We start from the raw sequence: 22,036 nt of genomic DNA, 5'->3' as shown, positions 1-22,036 counted from the left end.
TCGCGGGCAGCGCATCGAGTCCGATTTTGTTTTTGGTTTTTGCGAGTTAGGGTATTATTAAGACGGTGACTAGCGCACGTAGGCCGTAGAGGTCTCCTAGATTTATTCATTTTTTTTTTGTTCTCATTATTTGGTCTGTTTCTCCCTTTCTTATTTCTTTTGGATTAAATTTGAACCTGTGTATTTGGAATCGCGAAGGACGACTTGCGCAGTCGTAGGATTATTTTTATTTTTAATTTTTTTTTCTTGTAACATCGCTGACGAGAAATATATTATTGGAATTTTATAGTGATTGGGCCAAACCACGCATTGGCTTACTTGTGTTACATCTCTCTCTACCCAAAATTTACCCCTTCCCTCTCCGCGGTACTGAGCTATCGAGTATATGGTCGCGGTATTTCGCATTACCGATTTCGAGGCGTGTTAATCACGCCCAACAAATCTCGCGGTATTGTTTTAGGTCCAGGGTACATCGTGGACGCCGATTTATTGTGTACGAGGTAAGTTCTCGGTCATTTTCTCCGAGTGACCGAGGTGCAGAAAAATCCACGTCACAAATTGTCACAATGTACCGGACGAAGTGAAATGACCCCGTGTAACGGACTTCGGTCACACTCAAACTCGAGACAATAACGTCTCGGCTCAACCCGTGGCTCGACTCGATTTTCTGGATCCCCCGAAATTAACGCTACTCCCTTACGCGCAACTCAGGCTACGGTCACCAAGCAAAAGAATCGACAAACGAATTTCGAGTACTTTTCGACACGCAAACTCCAAAATGGCGATCCTTTATCTGATCAGCCTTTACTCAATTACTCTCGAAATTCGATCGCGAGAATATCAGCAGCGCTTACCGCTCCACATCCAGTGGACGAAGGCACCCACACCCTCGTGACGGGTCCCTGACATCCCTCGCAAAACCGTCGCAATGAACACCGAAAACAAAAAAAAGCACTGATGCGCACGCTATTACCCACTCGCTAGGAACGCCAAAACTCGAGTGATCTCGGATAGTCGCAACGCCGATCTCGTCGCGCTGATTTTTCGTGACGTCATCACCCTGAGAATGCGCAACAATCGATCGGTCATCGATTTCGTCGATCGCGCAACTCGACGCGCACCTTCGATAGCATCGCTGCGCAGAACTTAAAGCTAGGTCGCAATCTCGTCCTCCGCGCAGCTCCATGATGTCTTGGCGATGAGCGTGGTGCTCCCTCGTCGCTAGTCGGTCCGTCGCAAGTTCGCTGGTCAATTGTTGGCGGGGTGAAGGGGAAGAGGCTGCGGCGCGCCGGCCGCCAGCGGGAATCGCGTCCACCTTGGATTCCCGCGATGCGGGGATCTGCGTCGGCTCCCCCTCCGCAGCCTCGACATTCTTCCTTCGCAATTGTCGCTAGTCCGCCACTTCGCACTTTCCTCGAATTCGGTGTCGACTTCTTGCCTGATGCCGTTGTAGCTCGAAAATAAAAAAACAAAAAAAACTGAAATATCTTACGCTGGTCGCTAAAGTGTCCCCTCTCGTAGTTTCGGATGCGTGACTCTAGTCCTGGCGCTCTTTTCCAAAAACTTTGCGACTTAATTTCGGAAATTCCTAAATTTTTGGTTCCGCCCAGGGTTCAAGGAGCCCCTTGTAACGGGCATCAAAAATGTCGGGTTACAACTCCCCCCCCCTCAACGTGGGAGTTGTAACGCGGCAGTTCGGTTAGGCCTGCCCGTTACAAGAGACTCCCTGAACCCTGGGCGAGATCCCGGAATCAGGGTTTAGAAAATCGAGTCGCGAAATAACCCTGGAGAGCGCCAGAACTGGAGTCACGCACCCGAGCTTCGACAGGGACGAAATAGCGTATTGCGACCAAGATATTTCAGGCTTTTGTTTTTTTTTTATTTTTTTTTGAGTGTACCGGCTACCCTCCAACGACCAACTCCGACGCCGAACATCTTTCGAGGCAAGGCGAAACCACGGAGATCCCGCGGGAAGGACACCGAGGCTGCGGAGGGGGAGGCAACGCAGATCACTGCAGCGCGGGAATCCAAGGCGGGCGCGATTCCCGCTGGCGGCCGGCGCGCCGCAGCCTCCCCGCTCACCCCGCCTACGCCCAACCAAGGCAACCGCGAGATACCAGCTAGCGACGAGGGAGCACCACCCCGCCCAACCCCAGGACTACGTAGAGCTGCGCGGGAGACGACATGGCGATCTAGCCTTAAGTTCTGCGCCGCGTAGAGACGACAGGTGCGCGGCAAGTTGCGCAATCCCCTAAATCGATGACCGATCGATTGTTGCGCATTCTTAGGGTGATGACGTCACGAAAAATTAGCGCGACGAGATCGGCGTTGCGACCATCCGAGATCACTCGAGTTTTGGCGTTCCTAGCGAGTGGGTAATAGCGTGCGCATCAGTGCTTTTTTTTGTTTTCGGTGTTCATTGCGACGGTTTTGCGAGGGATGTCAGGGACCCGTCACGAGGGTGTGGGTGCCTTCGTCCACTGGATGTGGAGCGGTAAGCGCTGCTGATATTCTCGCGATCGAATTTCGAGAGTAATTGAGTAAAGGCTGATCAGATAAAGGATCGCCATTTTGGAGTTTGCGTGTCGAAAAGTACTCGAAATTCGTTTGTCGATTCTTTTGCTTGGTGACCGTAGCCTGAGTTGCGCGTAAGGGAGTAGCGTTAATTTCGGGGGATCCAGAAAATCGAGTCGAGCCACGGGTTGAGCCGAGACGTTATTGTCTCGAGTTTGAGTGTGACCGAAGTCCGTTACACGGGGTCATTTCACTTCGTCCGGTACATTGTGACAATTTGTGACGTGGATTTTTCTGCACCTCGGTCACTCGGAGAAAATGACCGAGAACTTACCTCGTACACAATAAGTCGGCGTCCACGATGTACCCTGGACCTAAAACAATACCGCGAGATTTGTTGGGCGTGATTAACACGCCTCGAAATCGGTAATGCGAAATACCGCGACCATATACTCGATAGCTCAGTACCGCGGAGAGGGGAGGGGTAATTTTTGGAGAGAGAGAGAGACACTCGAAATACACACGCTATTTAACAAAAGTAAAATAAAATCTTATATTTCCCAATAGCGGTGATACAAAACAAAAAAAAAATATAATCCAAAAATCGCTCATCGCGAGTCTAAAACTAAACAGAAAATTACACATAACCCACTCTATTTCTTACTCTAATGAGCTCGCGGCTCCCTAACTAAAACGTCACTAAAATTCGCCATTCGACGGTGCGCCGTCAGGTCTCGCAACTTAAAACACCATGCTCAAACTTCTCGTCTCAACTGCTGCGCAACGCAACGGCAATTTCGACTATACATCGCCTAACCTCGACTAAACACTATCTTAACTAAACGTAAACTTAACTAAGCGCAAACACCACTACATTTAACTCCAACTAAACACAAGCTCAACGTAACGCAACTCAAACTACATTATCTTAAATAACGGGTACGGAACTCAATGCAGGCGCAACTAAACGTAACCTAAACTATACACAATCGCAACGCATCCGAACTTAATTCTTTTCAAAATCCTCCAAAACGTTACCCGCTAATTCGAGCACTCCAATTCGGTGCTTCCCGACCTACTCGAGAGGTGACACAAAAAGAAAACGATAACGCGGCTCGACCCGGTACGGCGAAATTCGGCTATACTTGGTTTCACTAACGAGAAAGATTCAACTAAAACCCGTGACTCTACTCAACTTGTTCAGAAACTCAAAATTTACTTTACTCTAACCCGCGTACTCAGGCTACGGTCATCAAGCAAGAGAATCGGCAAAAGAATTTCGAGTACTTTTCTACAACGCAAATCCAAAACGGCTATCCGTTACTCGGCAAGCCTTTTCACAATTATGCTCGAAATTCAATCGCGGGGATAGAAGCAGCGCTTACCTTCTACATCCTTGCAACCCCCTTTCCATTCCCTTCGCGATTTTTGGGCGACTCCATTGCTTCGCGAAACTCCCCCAAAACGTGACTACTAATCACGACCGCCAGAACTAGAGTGGTTTCAAAAACCTACCACCTGCCGCAACACGGATCTCGATACGCCATCCCACACGTGACGTCATACCCCCAAGAATACGCAATAATCGATCCGTCATCGATTTCGTCGATCGCGCAACTCGACGCGCACCTTCGATAGCATCGCTGCGCAGAACTTAAAGCTAGCTCGCAATCTCGTCCTCCGCGCAGCTCCATGATGTCTTGGCGGTGAGCGTGGTGCTCCCTCGTCGCTAGTCGGTCCGTCGCAAGTTCGCTGGTCAATTGTTGGCGGGGTGAAGGGGAAGAGGCTGCGGCGCGCCGGCCGCCAGCGGGAATCGCGTCCACCTTGGATTCCCGCGATGCGGGGATCTGCGTCGGCTCCCCCTCCGCAGCCTCGACATCCTTCCTTCGCAATTGTTGCTAGTCCGCCATTTCCCACTTTCCTCGAATTCGGTGTCGACTTCTTGCCTGATGCCGTTGTAGCTCGAAAAATAAAAAAACAAAAAAAAACTGAAATATCTTACGCTGGTCGCTCAAGTGTCCCCTCTCGTAGTTTCGGATGCGTGACTCTAGTCCTGGCGCTCTTTTCCAAAAACTTCGCGACTCAATTTCGGAAATTTCTAAATTTTTGATTCTGCCCAGGGTTCAAGGAGCCCCTTGTAACGGGCATCAAAAATGCCACGTTACAATATATATACATTGTAACGTGGCAGTTCGGTTAGGCCTGCCCGTTGCAAGAGACTCCCTGAACCCTAGGCGAGATCCCGTAATCAGGGTTTAGAAAATCGAGTCGCGAAATAATCCTAGAGAGCGCCAGAACTGGAGTCACGCACCCGAGCTTCGACAGGGACGAAATAGCGCATTGCGACCAAGTGTTACAGGCTTTTGTTTTTTTTTTATTTTTTTTTTGAGTTCACCAGCTACCCTCCAGCGACCAACTCCGACGCTGAACATCTTTCGAGGCAAGGCGAAACCGCGGAGATCTCGCGGGAAGGATACCGAGGCTGCGGAGGAGGAGACAATGCAGATCCGTGCAGCGCGGGAATCCAAGGCGGATGCGATTCCCGCTGGCGGCCGGCGCGCCGCAGCCTCCCCGGTCACCCCGCCTGCGCCAAACCAAGGCAACCGCGAGATACCAGCTAGCGACGAGGGAGCACCACCCCGCTCAACCCCAGGACTCCGTAGAGCTGCGCGGGAGACGACATCGCGAACTAGCCTTCAGTTCTGCGCCGAGTAGCGACGACAGGTGCGCGGCAAGTTGCGCAATCCCCAGAATCGATGACCGATCGATTGTTGCGCATCCTTAGGGTGATGACGTCACGAAGGATTAGCGTGACGAGATCGGCGTTGCGACTATTCGAGATCACTCTAGTTCTGGCGTTTACAGAGGACGGGTGAACAAATCGATTGTGCGTTGTTTTTTTTATTGTGACAAATTTGCGGAAAATGGCAGCAAGAGACCACGAGGGGGTGGGCCCGTTTGTCTCGTGGATGTGGAGCGGTAAGCGCTGTTAACCTTCTTGCGAGAGAATCTCGAGAGATCATTAGTAAAGGCTTGCCGAGGACGGATAGCCAGTGAGGATTGGCGTTAGCGACTGTACTCGAGATTCTTTAGCCGATACATTTGCTTGGTGACCGTAGCCTGAGTTGCGCGTAAGGGAGTAGCGTCAATTTCGGGGGATCCAGGAGATCGAGTCGAGTCACGGGTGGAGCCGAGACATTATTGCCTCGAGTTTGAGTGTAACTGAAATCCGTTACACGGGGTCATTTTACTTCATCCGATACACCCTCCGTTCTCGTGTAGGTCGCGAGCAGTCTCACGGGGAGCATTCGAATTCGCGACCGCGTCCCGCCGTCGCGGAGAAAGTGAAGCTCGGGTGCGCGCTAATAAAAATATTCGTTTCTAGCGGAGGGTCGCGGGTGCCGCGACGAGCCTCGTTTCAGTTTAGTTTTTTTTAATCTTTTTGCATAATCAGTTAGTATTAAGTTGACGATTAGCGCCGTTCTGTAGAGGACGATCGCGAGCAGCGCGTCGCGTCCGATTTTGCTTTTGGTTTCTTTTTGTGTGTAAATTAGGGGGCACGAGTAGTATAGTGACTAGCGCACGTAGGCCGTAGAGGTCTTCGGGATCCCTTCATATTTTTATTCCTTTTTTTTCTTGATTGATTATTTTGTTTGCTCGTTCTTTTTTTTTTTAAGCTAAGCGCTTGCGTTTGGGATCGCGAGAACAAGCTTCCGCAGTATTGTCATCATTTTTAATTTTTTTTTGTATTATCGCTATTTTGAAATATATTGTTTAATTTCCTTGCTACTTTGTGAAATAACTTGTCGGCGTACGTGTAGCGTATCTCTCTCTACCCAAAAATTACCCCTCCCCTCACCGCGGTACTGAGCTACCGAGCATCTGGTCGCGGTATATCGTATTACCGATTTTGAGGCGTGTTGACCACGCCAGGCGCCCAACAAATTTCGCGGTATTATTGCAGGTTCAGGGGACATCGTGGACGCCCAATTATTGTGCACGCGGTAAGTTCTCGGTCATTTTTTCCGAGTGACCGAGGAGCGGGAAAAGTCCACGTCACAGTGAATAGAAATCTTGACTTTCACTAAAATGTTATGCCATTTATATATTCCGTGATCTCTTGTAAATGTAATAATTTTAGTAGTATGGCTATGAGAGTTCTGGATACAAACACCTTCTTTACCGACCGAGCCGACCAGTCCGCCTATACATTCTCCCCAGACTCAAACCCTTTTCCGCTCCGCGCAGCCCAGACGCAAACCCTTTTCCGCGATGACGTCACAGTCTGCCGTACCGAAGGTCAAAACCGTGCAACCTTACCGACAGTTGTATCGATCAAGGGTCAAAATCGTGCTGTTTTACCGACAATCTTACCGACCGAAGGTCTGTAGTGCTCGCCTGCCAACGGTAGAGGGCGAAGCGGAGGCGAGAACTTTTTTACCGTCCCGCATTCTTTTCCCACGATAGAACTGCTGATATGTAACATGAACCACTCCGAATTCCTTTCCCACGGTAGGACTGCTGATGTGTAATATCAACCACCCCACATTCCTTTCCCACCTCATCAACCACGTGACATTCCAAAATCAATAGTTCCGAGAATTGTTTGTCTCAACGTCGCACCGAAATCCTTTGACCGCATGCCGCTCGCCGTCAAGTCGAAACTTGTCGAACGCATTGTTTTGTCTAACCACCTTATCAACCACGTGACATTCCAAAATTAATGGTTCCGAGAATTGTTTTTCACTTACTTGGATGTCGGTTTGATATCCAAGGTCGACCGATAGTCGTGGTACAAAGCCATGGATCTGCGGTGTTGGGTTACAATCGCTCTTGGAATGCCAAAAGGTGCGCGCGCATCCGTACAGCTGCCCTATAAAAAGGACGCTCATCACAGCAAACGATCATTACGTCACAAGCTGTCAAGTATACATGAGGAAAAAGCTCAAGATGGAATCCGCGAAGTGTTTGAGATTGATCAATGTTATGGAATCGGCGTTCAAGATTTTATCGGAAAAATCGTCGCCGGTAGAAATTGCAAAATGGATTCGACTCGGAACCCAAAATATCAGGCTTTTGAATAAAATCTTACGCAACAACGCCTCAACGATCGGGGAGAAGACAAGAATTTTGACTACAATCGGAATTCTGAAATCGTTGACAGTCAAATTTCAACAATTGCAGAAAGTGGGTGACGGATTACGAAGCCGACGAAGAAGCGATCGAGTACGGTGGGAAGATTTGGAATCAGCTTTCGAGAGTAGAGTTCGAACTGGATCCATCGTCAATTTGAAGCATAAAGATGTGGAGAGATTTCTAGAAGACGCAAAGGTACTAGCTGTGACGAGACTGAAAAACGCTCTGAAGAAAGACAGGAGCTTGAAAGCCAACGTTATCCTGGCTTGTAAATTTGAACTCAGAAAAGTTGATCGCACGGTGGAAGAGATCAAATTTTTTAATACAAGAAATGAAATCATCCTCCAGACAACGGATATCAACGAATGGTTCATCGAAAACGCGACGGAGCGTTTGTTGAAAAAGGTGGAAGATTTCCAGGAAAAGGATTCGGGCTGGTCGCTGACCGAAATAATCAATTTGACTGTGAATTTCAACAAGTACGTGCCACTACGAGGCGGTGTCTTCACATACACACCACTACCGAAAGATATTCAAGATAAGAAGGCTGTCGTCAACATCTGTAACAGCGACTCGTATTGCTTCCTCTGGTCGGTCACCGCAGCTCTGTTCCCAGCCGACAACAATCCCAGTAAAATTACTTCGTATCCACATTTCAGCTCAGTGCTACAATACGACGGTTTGCATTTTCCAATGTCTCTAGACAAAAACACCATTTCAAAATTTGAGAAGCTTAACGGTCTTTCAATTAACGTCTACGGTATAGACCAAGGTGATCGGAAAAAAAGTGAAATAGTACCGATTCACCTGAGTCAGAATGAGTCTGATAAACCTATGATTCATCTTTTGGCGATCGAAACTGAAATCCCTGATGATGATGATGATATGGAAAATTATGAAAAAAATAGAATCTTTCATTTTGCATGGATTCGAAATTTATCGCGGTTGACGAGTTCTCAAATTTCCAAACGCAATGGTCGTACTTGGTTGTGCGATAGATGTTTGACTTACTTTCATTCTGAAGAGTGTTTAACAAAGCACAATGTAGATTGCATGAATTTAAACAAAACCAAAGTTATTCTACCTACAGATGAGGAAAAAATTCTAAAATTTAAAAATTTCAAGCACAAAGAAACCGTTCCGTTCTGCATTTACGCGGATCTCGAATGTTTACTGGAACCTACGCTCAAAAAGATGGGTACAAGAACAATTTATCAGAAGCATCTTCCGTATAGTATAGCTTACTATCTGCATTGCGCGTTTGACGATTCGCTTTCAAGATTCAAAATTAATCGTGGAGAGACTTGCGTTCAATGGTTTGTGAACGAGTTAGCGGAATTGGCACATTCGTTAGAGGGACACTACAAGACTGTTGTACCGATGGAACCACTAAATTTCAATCAAATCAACGAATTTCACTCAACGACAGTGTGTCACATTTGTGAAAAACCGTTTACACTCACAGACGTGAAACATCGTGATCACTGCCATTTCACGGGAAAGTACCGTGGTGCTGCTCACCGAGGTTGCAATCTAAATTACCAAAATTCGCACATTATCCCAGTGATATTCCACAATCTGTCGGGTTACGATTCACATTTCCTGATCAAAGCACTGGCTACATCGTTCGAGGGCAGAACTGAGCTTCTACCCGTAAACAAAGAAAAGTACATTTCATTTACAAAATACGTCGAGGGGACAGATACAAAGTTTAGATTCGTAGATTCGTACCGCTTCATGCCCAGTGGTCTTGAGAAATTAGCAACGTATCTCGGTGATGATCAGAAATCAATCACACGAAAATTTTATCATAGCTTAGATAAATTTCAGTTATTGACCAGAAAAGGAGTGTTCCCGTACGAATACATAGACAGTTGGGAGAAGCTCGAGGACACACGGTTACCATCCAAACAACAATTTTACTCAAAATTAAATGACCGGGATATATCAGACGACGACTATGCACATGCATGTCAAGTTTGGCAAACTTTTAACATTCAAACTTTGGGAGAGTATTCGGACTTGTATTTACAGACGGACGTGTTTTTACTGGCTGACGTTTTTCAAAACTTTCGACAGAGCTGTTGGACGACGTACAAACTGGACCCGTTACATTACTACACAGCGCCCGGTCTGTCGTTTGATGCAATGTTAAAATGTACAGGCATCGAACTCGAGCTTCTCACCGACATAGACATGGTTACGTTTATCGAAAAGGGTATTCGTGGTGGTGTATCAAAGTGTTCGAACAGATACGCAAAGGCCAACAATAGATATATGGGAGAGGAATTCGATCCTGCGGTCGAAGAATCTTATCTCATGTACTTTGACGTTAATAATTTGTACGGTGCTGCTATGAGCTTTGCTCTGCCATACAGTTCCTTCGAATGGTTATCAGACTTCGGACAATGCGACGTTCTTACCATCTCGGACGACGCGGAGATTGGTTACATACTGGAGGTTGATTTGGAATATCCTGAGGAACTGCATGAAATTCATGAGGATTTACCACTGTGTCCGGAGCACTACATACCTCCGATCTCGAACAGTAAGCAACCGAAATTGACACCCACGCTATTTTCCAAGAAAAACTACGTTGTTCACTACCGCGTTTTGAAACAATGCTCACAATTAGGCTTAAAATTACTCAATATTCATAGAGTTCTCAAATTCAGGCAAACCCGGTGGCTGAAAAAATATATAGATTTAAATACCGATTTGCGAAAAAAATCTGACAACGAATTTGAGAAAAAATTTTACAAGCTAATGAACAACGCAGTTTTTGGCAAAACTATGGAAAATGTTAGGAAGTATAGAGATTTAAGGCTGATCACGAAATGGGATGGAAGATACGGTGCTAGAGCTACCATAGCCAAACCCAATTTTCACAGCTGCACCGTTTTCGACAAAGATATAATTATCGTTGAAATGAGTAAGATGAAAGTCAAGTTGAATAAACCATTGTACGCAGGTTTCTCCATCATGGATCTGGCTAAAACATATATCTACGATTTTCATTACAATTACATTAAGCAGAAATTCGGCAACCGAGCAAAATTAATGTACACGGATACCGACAGTTTGATTTACAATTTTACCGTCCCCGACATATACGAACACATTAAGGAGGACTTGCACAAATTCGATACTTCTGATTATCCGCTCGACAACGTATACGGAATACCTCGAGCAAATAAAAAAGTTCTCGGGTTGATGAAAGACGAGAACAACGGGAAAATCATGCTCGAATTTGTAGGATTAAGAGCTAAACTGTACGCATTCCGAGTCTTGGGAGATGAAAAAGACACTAAACGTGCCAAAGGTGTCAGAGGATCAGCATTAAGAAAAATAACCTTCCACGATTATTTGGACTGTGCGTTGAAACGTGAAAATCTATCCTCAAATCAGCATTTGATATTGAGTCGAAAGCACGAGGTATACACCGTAGAACAGCAGAAAGTAGCACTGAGCTGGAATGACGACAAGCGGATCGTGTTCCAAAATACAACCGACACGCTTCCGTGGGGCTACAAGCCTAAGCTTTGTAATTTATAACTGTACCATGATGTATAAAATATTATTGTTATGTAGGATAGTGAATAAGAACGCTCCGAAATATAAGAAATTGTACAACGATGCATATGTCTGTCGATTGTCTAAAAAATAAAGACGCATACTTGTTGTGTGTCGGATATAAAATAAAGAGGGACATACGTTTTTACAAAAAAAAATTCATTTATTCTGGGGGAACGTTATATAAGCGAAAAGTGAAAACTTCATCGCCAGTCTGAAGCTGTTTTTCTTGCAAATGAGAAGTGCTCTGGAACAACGTGAATTGAAGAAACGACTAGAACTGCTCCTCAAGAATATTGGAGAAGTAAAACATCTGCTGAAAATCAGATCTGACCTCAATCAACTCACAAGAAATTTCGAGCACATACAACTCGACCGTAACGATCATGGACTTTTCAAAAATTGAACGAAGTCGCTCGCCTGGAGACACTTCTGCCCTTGAAAAAGCTTTCGGACCTCGAAGTATACTTCGAATACCGGGTCAGTGGCGTTCGTCGGGTTAAAACGAAATTTGGAGACAAAATCGTTCTGGACTTGGATAACTCTTTCATGATTTTTCTGCCCAACCGACTGACCAAGGCCCTCCACGAAAATGAAGATTTGTTCCAGAAGGTGACGACAGCCAGTAAGGAGATACGGTTGCATCTACGCTATCTTGGCGGACCCTACGGTCAACTTGAATTCGTATACGTATAATCTGAGTATCGCATTCGAATATCCAATGTTCTGTGTGAGTCTTACGTTCAATAAACAAAAAAAAAAAAGATTGAAATTATGAATATTTTTTCATTTATCCATCATGTATACCTTTGATCCTACGTACGTTTTGTACCTTGTAATTGTATCTAGAATTAAGTCTCAAAATCTAAGAAAATGCTACTCCGAACACCACTTAGCAACGATGGAGGGTTTCGAGCTGCGTCATGTAATGTGAACTCTACGGTGAGTATTTGGACGGGTTCAGACAAGACCAGAGTGCAGGGTCGGCCGATAGCTGCGGTACATTCAGAGCCAAGGATCTGCGGTGTTGGGTTACTATCGCTCTAGGAATGCAAAACATAACTCGGTTTGAGTACAGCTCGGTCAAGGATGGAGAGCAAGGTCGAATCTTACATAAGCTTTGCATTGAAAAAAATTCTCTCTTAAGAGCTAAGGTGAAGGTATAAAATTATTTCATGAATATTCTTTAAAAAAAAAAAAACAGTTTTATTACATCTGTCGCGAACAGAAATAATAAAATAATGTACAACTCAGTCATAACAAAATTTAATATGGAAGGTTTAGGTAATAAGCAGGGATGTTTTAAATATATCGTTCTGAGGAGGGCCCCCATCACGGCTGAAACGTAAACACAAAAAAAGTGTTTTGATGTTCACGACCTTCATATCCAAGAATAATATTATTCAACAATTCACCAAGGTCAAGAAAAATCGTCTTCTTCACTATTCCAGAATTTCCGAATTCCCTAGCTTTTACGGGTCTCAAGATTTTTGAAGTTACAGCATTGTTCAGCTCTGCGGGATCTGCGACATTGCACAGTCTCTTGTTCCGTATGTTACGCTTCGACTGCCATGACTTTGACGTTGATATAAGCTGAACTTTGTATACCTTTTTTCACTTGCATATATCATGTAAGACTGACGAGTCTGCATCGGATGCGTTGAGCTTATATATATATATATATATAAGCCGATAGATCGCAAGAATTTGGAAACGGTGCGCACTGCGTTCTGCGCATCTCGGAGTGAAAAAAATGACGTCAGAGACGACTGGGTCCACCCTTTATCCGACCCGCCATCCCTAACTTTTGACGACAAAAAAAAATCGAAATCAAATTTGAAATTGGAAAAAAAAAAAAAAAAAATTTGTTAAAAAATTTTCGTGTGATTGATTTCTGATCATCACCGAGATACGTTGCTAATTTCTCAAGACCACTGGGCATGAAGCGGTACGAATCTACGAATCTAAACTTTGTATCTGTCCCCTCGACGTATTTTGTAAATGAAATGTACTTTTCTTTGTTTACGGGTAGAAGCTCAGTTCTGCCCTCGAACGATGTAGCCAGTGCTTTGATCAGGAAATGTGAATCGTAACCCGACAGATTGTGGAATATCACTGGGATAATGTGCGAATTTTGGTAATTTAGATTGCAACCTCGGTGAGCAGCACCACGGTACTTTCCCGTGAAATGGCAGTGATCACGATGTTTCACGTCTGTGAGTGTAAACGGTTTTTCACAAATGTGACACACTGTCGTTGAGTGAAATTCGTTGATTTGATTGAAATTTAGTGGTTCCATCGGTACAACAGTCTTGTAGTGTCCCTCTAACGAATGTGCCAATTCCGCTAACTCGTTCACAAACCATTGAACGCAAGTCTCTCCACGATTAATTTTGAATCTTGAAAGCGAATCGTCAAACGCGCAATGCAGATAGTAAGCTATACTATACGGAAGATGCTTCTGATAAATTGTTCTTGTACCCATCTTTTTGAGCGTAGGTTCCAGTAAACATTCGAGATCCGCGTAAATGCAGAACGGAACGGTTTCTTTGTGCTTGAAATTTTTAAATTTTAGAATTTTTTCCTCATCTGTAGGTAGAATAACTTTGGTTTTGTTTAAATTCATGCAATCTACATTGTGCTTTGTTAAACACTCTTCAGAATGAAAGTAAGTCAAACATCTATCGCACAACCAAGTACGACCATTGCGTTTGGAAATTTAAGAACTCGTCAACCGCGATAAATTTCGAATCCATGCAAAATGAAAGATTCTATTTTTTTCATAATTTTCCATATCATCATCATCATCAGGGATTTCAGTTTCGATCGCCAAAAGATGAATCATAGGTTTATCAGACTCATTCTGACTCAGGTGAATCGGTACTATTTCACTTTTTTTCCGATCACCTTGGTCTATACCGTAGACGTTAATTGAAAGACCGTTAAGCTTCTCAAATTTTGAAATGGTGTTTTTGTCTAGAGACATTGGAAAATGCAAACCGTCGTATTGTAGCACTGAGCTGAAATGTGGATACGAAGTAATTTTACTGGGATTGTTGTCGGCTGGGAACAGAGCTGCGGTGACCGACCAGAGGAAGCAATACGAGTCGCTGTTACAGATGTTGACGACAGCCTTCTTATCTTGAATATCTTTCGGTAGTGGTGTGTATGTGAAGACACCGCCTCGTAGTGGCACGTACTTGTTGATATTCACAGTCAAATTGATTATTTCGGTCAGCGACCAGCCCGAATCCTTTTCCTGGAAATCTTCCACCTTTTTCAACAAACGCTCCGTCGCGTTTTCGATGAACCATTCGTTGATATCCGTTGTCTGGAGGATGATTTCATTTCTTGTATTAAAAAATTTGATCTCTTCCACCGTGCGATCAACTTTTCTGAGTTCAAATTTACAAGCCAGGATAACGTTGGCTTTCAAGCTCCTGTCTTTCTTCAGAGCGTTTTTCAGTCTCGTCACAGCTAGTACCTTTGCGTCTTCTAGAAATCTCTCCACATCTTTATGCTTCAAATTGACGATGGATCCAGTTCGAACTCTACTCTCGAAAGCTGATTCCAAATCTTCCCACCGTACTCGATCGCTTCTTCGTCGGCTTCGTAATCCGTCACCCACTTTCTGCAATTGTTGAAATTTGACTGTCAACGATTTCAGAATTCCGATTGTAGTCAAAATTCTTGTCTTCTCCCCGATCGTTGAGGCGTTGTTGCGTAAGATTTTATTCAAAAGCCTGATATTTTGGGTTCCGAGTCGAATCCATTTCGCAATTTCTACCGGCGACGATTTTTCCGATAAAATCTTGAACGCCGATTCCATAACATTGATCAATCTCAAACACTTCGCGGATTCCATCTTGAGCTTTTTCCTCATGTATACTTGACAGCTTGTGACGTAATGATCGTTTGCTGTGATGAGCGTCCTTTTTATAGGGCAGCTGTACGGATGCGCGCGCACCTTTTGGCATTCCAAGAGCGATTGTAACCCAACACCGCAGATCCATGGCTTTGTACCACGACTATCGGTCGACCTTGGATATCAAACCGACATCCAAGTAAGTGAAAAACAATTCTCGGAACCATTAATTTTGGAATGTCACGTGGTTGATAAGGTGGTTAGACAAAACAATGCGTTCGACAAGTTTCGACTTGACGGCGAGCGGCATGCGGTCAAAGGATTTCGGTGCGACGTTGAGACAAACAATTCTCGGAACTATTGATTTTGGAATGTCACGTGGTTGATAAGGTGGGAAAGGAATGTGGGGTGGTTGATATTACACATCAGCAGTCCTACCGTGGGAAAGGAATTCGGAGTGGTTCATGTTACACATCAGCAGTCCTATCGTGGGAAAAGAATGCGGGACGGTAAAAAAGTTCTCGCCTCCGCTGCGCCCTCTACCGTTGGCAGGCGAGCACTACAGACCTTCGGTCGGTAAGATTGTCGGTAAAACAGCACGATTTTGATCCTCAATCGATACAACTGTCGGTAAGGTTGCACGGTTTTGACCTTCGGTACGGCAGACTGTGACGTCATCGCGGAAAAGGGTTTGCGTCTGGGCTGCGCGGAGCGGAACAGGGTTTGAGTCTGGGGAGAATGTATAGGCGGACTGGTCGGCTCGGTCGGTAAAGAAGGTGTTTGTATCCAGAACTCTCATAGCCATACTACTAATTTTTCATTTCTTTCGACGGGCAACTTTTAATGTTTATGTAAATGACATTGATTTATGATATCGTAGACTCAAAATAGAAATAAAAATTGCTAATCTTTCAGTAAGTGGTGTGATACGACACGTGTCTCGTGGACTCGCGTATTCTATGCTCGATATAAGACACGTATCGTTGTAGATCATGGCGCGAGACATGCAAACATTAGGAGTAGGTTAGGTTAGGCATCACTACCCAACATCCATTGGAGCGAGAGAGAGGGCTGACAAAGTGACCACCGCATGACGTATCGGTGTCAGTTTTATGAAGTAATGAAGTGAACAAACCTAACAAAATACCTATTGAAGAATCGTTCACAGAGGGACAACACAACATTAACGAAGGTGATAATATTGATTTTATAATCAAGTTCGGAATTGTGATTAATTTTTCAGTTAAAACAAGAAATTAAAACATTCTAAATAACTTCGAAAAACCCAAATAAAAATAATACTCATCCACAAATCGCGGCGTAGATTGTGAATTTGAATTAGCATTGAACTTTACACCAGTTGACACTTATTCGGTTGAGAAAGAATATAGTTTGTCTTCACACGTGCAATCCAGACTCTACTCATTGTCAGTCGTGAAAATTCTAGAAAACGTTTACAGAAACACAGGAGGCGATTTAAAAAGGCGATAATTCTTAATTGTCGCGTCAATCTCGTAGTAGTCGTCATTTATTATATTGAAGTTAATAATGTTATCGTAACAATTTATGCTGAGGAAGCACCATTATTTCGCCATGTTGGAACTGTTCGAAATTCAGTAAACCGTAATGAAACAAAACACTCATATATTTCGAAAGCTTAGTTCCTGAAAAATCATTGTAAAATTAAGAAAATAGTGATTTTTTCCCTAATGTATCGTCATTACGATAACGTTACTAACTTCAACCTTCTCAAGATTTACTTTTTAACTGAAGCAAATAGTTAAACATTCACTTACTAGGTAATTGAGAATAATATCGTAGTAATAAATGAAGAGATTGGAAAAAAAAAATCTCATCATTTCTACTCACTACTTTAACCTTTCGTTTCTCTGCGAAATAAGTATATTTTATTATTTATAGATAAAACTATGGACATGTATCCATCTCAATTCGTACAGTTTTTACCCAAAGGAAAAGGCGTCGATATTGACTGTGTGCCGCTGAGTTGGCTCGATTACAATTCTGAGAAGAAAGAGTGTGTTGCAAAGTTTATGTCTCCACCATACACTAAAGCTAAAATTAAGCTTTTTAACTCAATGAGACGAGATCTAAAAGATCCGGATTCTGAGTGGCCGCTTTACGAAGTACTGACGCTTGGCCAAGCAAGTGAGTTCTAATGTGAAATTCTTTGAAAACTAAATTCGAGCAATCTTTCATTTTTCAATTTTGACTTCTTTTCTGTGTTTGTTAGATTTGTTTCATTTGTTTCTTTGGCAGACTAAATTTAACCATGATAAATATTTTGATAAGCTATTAATTGCTATTTCTATTTACCAGAAACATATGACGAAGCTATGTTACGTCTAAACGCTTTGCAAACTCAAGAATATGCTTACACAACTGACACTGATTTAAATCAAGAAGAAAAATGTAAAAAATTAACTAAAACGTTGACTCTCAAAAAAATAACTGCAGATGCAACTCCTGTTGAAAATTTAATGCAAGTACCGGCCATAAGTTCTGCTAGCGTTTCTGAATCTGCATCAGGATATTCTCGATGTGAGTTGTCTCTTGGAAAAACCACGTTGAACGGAGGGTATTACGTTCTAAAAGTAGAGAAAGAACAGAAACATGTTTCCAAGTATATGGACATTTCCTTTCACAAATTTTTAAATTAGTTTTCTTGAATACGCGACTGTATAAAAAATTTTGTTGCTATCAATATTTATTTCACCAACTCCGAACAAAATCAATGGCTTTTCCCTGCAAGATTTTTACTGATGTCCGATATGTTTTTAGAAATCATTTGTAACCTTGTATCTTATGTGTTGTCATTAGAAAATTATAATTCTACCTCGGAGGCTTCTGCTATGGAAGAAAATCAAAACGTGAACTGTAAAAAAAGCAAAATATCTAATTCCACGCACAAACAGACTCTCAGAGATATTTCAAATCGTCCGACATCTCACGTAACTAGCAATAAAACTTCACCACGAAGACGTGTCAAATGTAATACAAATGTGTTATCATCGGATAAAGCAACTAGCTCCGGTGAGTAATTATTTTCCGCAGTTGTACGTATGGCAACTAATTTTTCACACACTACCCTCCTTTTTTACTTGCAGATTATTCAAAGTCAAAAATGAAAAAAATCTCAAATACGCAGCTTGATAAAACATTGTTGACAGATAAATCTGTACAACCAAGCAAGTTTAGCCGAAAAGTTATCAGAATCAAAATTTTCATTTCATCATTTCCTTTTCTTTTCTCGAATCCATTCATTTGAGACTTTTTTTTTCAACAGATATAACCAACCTCGGAAGTGAAGATGATTCACTGTCTGACATTCAAGGTTAGTTAGCCAAACTAAACTAATTTTATTCATTTCGATTATTCATATCTACGTTTTTTACACAAGTTTATCACACGATCACAGACTCGAATATAGCTCATAGATGTAGATCTGAAGGTCATTCTCCACGTATGCTTAAAGAAATTGATATTGAAAGCCACCCATCAACTTCTGTGCATCATTTCACACCACGTGCAGCAAAAATACCCCTGTGTAGCTCTGGCACACAGTCTTCAAAAAATTCAAAATCCGTTTATACTCGAAGTTGTATAGACGCTGCATACCAGAAAACACCAGTATCAACAAAAACTTCGTGTGAGTAGTTTAATGTTCAAATTTTTTCTTGAATAAGTATCTTGTTTCCTTGCTAGATGATTCAGGGAAAAAATGTCTTGTTCGCAAAACAAAGTATCTTTGTATATTAACTGGCTCCTATACAAAGAAGTTGAAGTTATTCGCCTTATTTTAGTTAAATATAAGTACTCATGGGATAAAAATCAATTTTCTCAATCTGAAATTTATTTGAAAAACTTTTTTGTCACCTCTCTCAACTTTTTCATCAGATTCAAACAGTCGTACTGTTTTTGAAGATGGTGGATCACAGACATTTCTTCATCAGAACTTTAACAGCAAAGGTACCTCCATTATTCACTCACTCACGAGTTCTAATAATAATGTATCAGTATTTTATATTTTTTACTCATAATTCACTTTTAATCATTTCCATGTTTTCAGCTGCTTTAACAAGCTTGCAAAACAATGTTTCAATCATGCAACAGGATGTGAAGGGAATTAAAATCAGAATGAATATTATGAAAAACGATATCGCAGAAATAAAAAATATTCTAAAAGAAGTTTTACGAAAAGCACCGGGTGGGATTCAAACTCCGCGTTTTCAAGAAACTTATAATTTAAAACTTCCATTGCCCACTATGAATGATTTCGAAGCATTCAACTCAGAATTAATAAATAATGACAGTTTTCGTTCTGATTTTGTAAGTTTAATTTAAAAAAAAAATTCAGTCAATATTTGTAACCTATACCGTAATAACTGTTCATATGTTTTAGGCTCTATCACTATTATTTATAATGGATTCGTCCAACAGCCTATCAAGAAACGTTACTAACATAATGAAAAAATTCATATCCAGGGTTGTGGCAATGGAATATACAGCTTGCAAGTCCATTGCTAATAAAAAAATTCTAAAAGGAACACCTTTTTGTAACTGCTTAATAGGTAAGACTAGTACCTAAATAAAAGTATCTCAAAAATGAACTTGATTTTTGAGGTGTTCATAATAGATAAACATCCTAAAATATCATTCCAGAGGCATTTAAAACTAAATCCGAAAATGATCAGGCTATGTGCCGGATTTCCGAAAAATTTGTCCTCGATAAAGTAGGTCAAGTTCTTGCGAACGCGCGAGACTGGGGTGGCTATAGAAGCCATCGCAAGGCAAAAGAACCTCAAGATAACAATAGACTTCACAACAACTGAAGATGTTACCCACTTCAAGTACAATGTTATGAATATTTTGCTGTGATAATGACAAGACTGAAGCTTCAGTTTCATATGATAATGTACTGTCAACAGATTTATTAAATAATATGTTGAATATTTAAAAAAAGTGATTTGTTCATGTATAGTTTATAAAACTAATTGAATTGACTGGGAGCGGATCGGGCGCTGCATAGCCAGCCCCATATAATGTCCAATATTAGTAGGGAATGTCAGACAGAGCCCAGCTAGTCTAACTAGATTTGGGCCATACAGCTCAGCGTTACACGCCTTGTCGGGCGCTAGAGAGTCTGACCAGATAGCTCTGAGTCCGCAATTACTTTTTTTTCCACTAATAATGAATAAAATTTTCTACGGTAGACAAGTAAATTTTGTGACAGTGATATGATTTTTGTTTAATCTGTGATAATTTTTAGTGGAATAATATACCCAGGTAAATATATACTTTTATAAAAATAAACATGCATTTTATTTGTAAGACACTCAAATTTTTCGCGCAGTTCTGTCGGTAACTTATCTCAATGAGATATCGATTTCACTACATTATCAATTATTAGTTTTGTTGTCGCTCACTTTCAAAGATAAGTGAAGACAACGAATGACGTTGATATTTTTGAGGTTAGTTTTTGTTAAAACTTGTAAACATTTTTTTTGTTAATTTAATTTACTTTAAATTCATAACTTTGACACTCTGAAAAGTACTCATTCAATGTGGAGGAACATATTTGTGTTTTTCCTCATCTTGATGAATAATACTTTATAATTTAATTTGATACAACAAATTCCTTAATGAATTGTGAAAAAAAAAGTTTAACAGGTAATATAATAATTATTTTCATGACCAATCAAATAATAAATTTTTCTTTTTAATTTCATCATTTGTAACTTGTATACAAGTGAGCTATTATAGTAATAATAGGTCATTTATTCATGTACAAAATTTTCACTTATTCAATCATTGATTTCTTCTCATTTCACTTTTGGATAAGTGAAGATAACCCAGAACACCAGCGCCCCGCTTACAGTGACGAAGGTAACTACGTAATACCGCAGCGTATATTACGTGGACGTGACTCAGTAATGCTAAAAACTTGAAGTTTTTCTCATTTATACTGTAAAAGTGTAAGACATAACTCGACGGGATTGTTATCAAGGTTTGTTGTTGTTTGAATTTTTTCATTGTTGTTTTAAAAAAGTGTTATTATACTCAAAAACTTATGATTTCAATATTCATGACAAAGTAGTTTTAACATGGAGAAATACATACATATTTTCAACCATTTTAATCAAAATGATTTCAAGATTCAATTTGATTGCAAAGAATTCCCAATAGTTTCAAACGAATTATCCTGTCACTATTAAGATTATTATGCAGTTGGATAAATGCTGGAATATTTAATGCAATTTATATAATGTATAACCTGTAACTCTATATCACTTATTTGAATATAAATTTTCGCTTATTCAATTATTGATTTTTCATAACTTCACTTTTAGATCAGTGAAGACAACTAGGTACAGCAGCGCCACGTTTGGAGTGACGTAGGTAATACTATATTGTCTACTACATAGGGGGTATTTTTCGTGATTACAGTTGGTTTATATGGGCTGAGACATAAAATTCGACATAAAAGTTTAAAAGGTGAGTTATTGTTTAAACTTATTATTATCAATTGTTAAAAAGCGATATCATGCTGAAAATGATGATTTAAATATTCATGACGAAATAGTTTTAACAGGGATTAATACATACATACTTATTTTCAGCCATTTTGGTTAAAATTATTTCAAGATTTAATTTGATTGCACAAAAGTTCCAAAAGTTTTAAACAGATTATTCTGTCACTATTGAGATTATGATGCGATTAGACAAATGTTAGAATATTCAACATAATTAATAACCTGTGACTGCAGATCATTGATTCAAGTATAAGTTTTCACTAATTCAATTATTGATTTTTTATAACTTCACGTTTAGATTAGTGAAGCAACCAGGAAGAGCAGCAACGCGCCTGACGTGACGTAGCTGATACTTGATAGCGTCTACTACGTGGATGATATTAGTGCTTATAGTTGG

Source organism: Neodiprion pinetum, chromosome 6 (genome assembly GCF_021155775.2).
Source record: "Neodiprion pinetum isolate iyNeoPine1 chromosome 6, iyNeoPine1.2, whole genome shotgun sequence".
In the NCBI taxonomy this organism is placed as follows: Eukaryota; Metazoa; Arthropoda; class Insecta; order Hymenoptera; family Diprionidae; genus Neodiprion; species Neodiprion pinetum.
The sequence above is the reverse complement of the archived record's forward strand: the minus strand, read 5'-3'. Positions refer to the sequence as shown.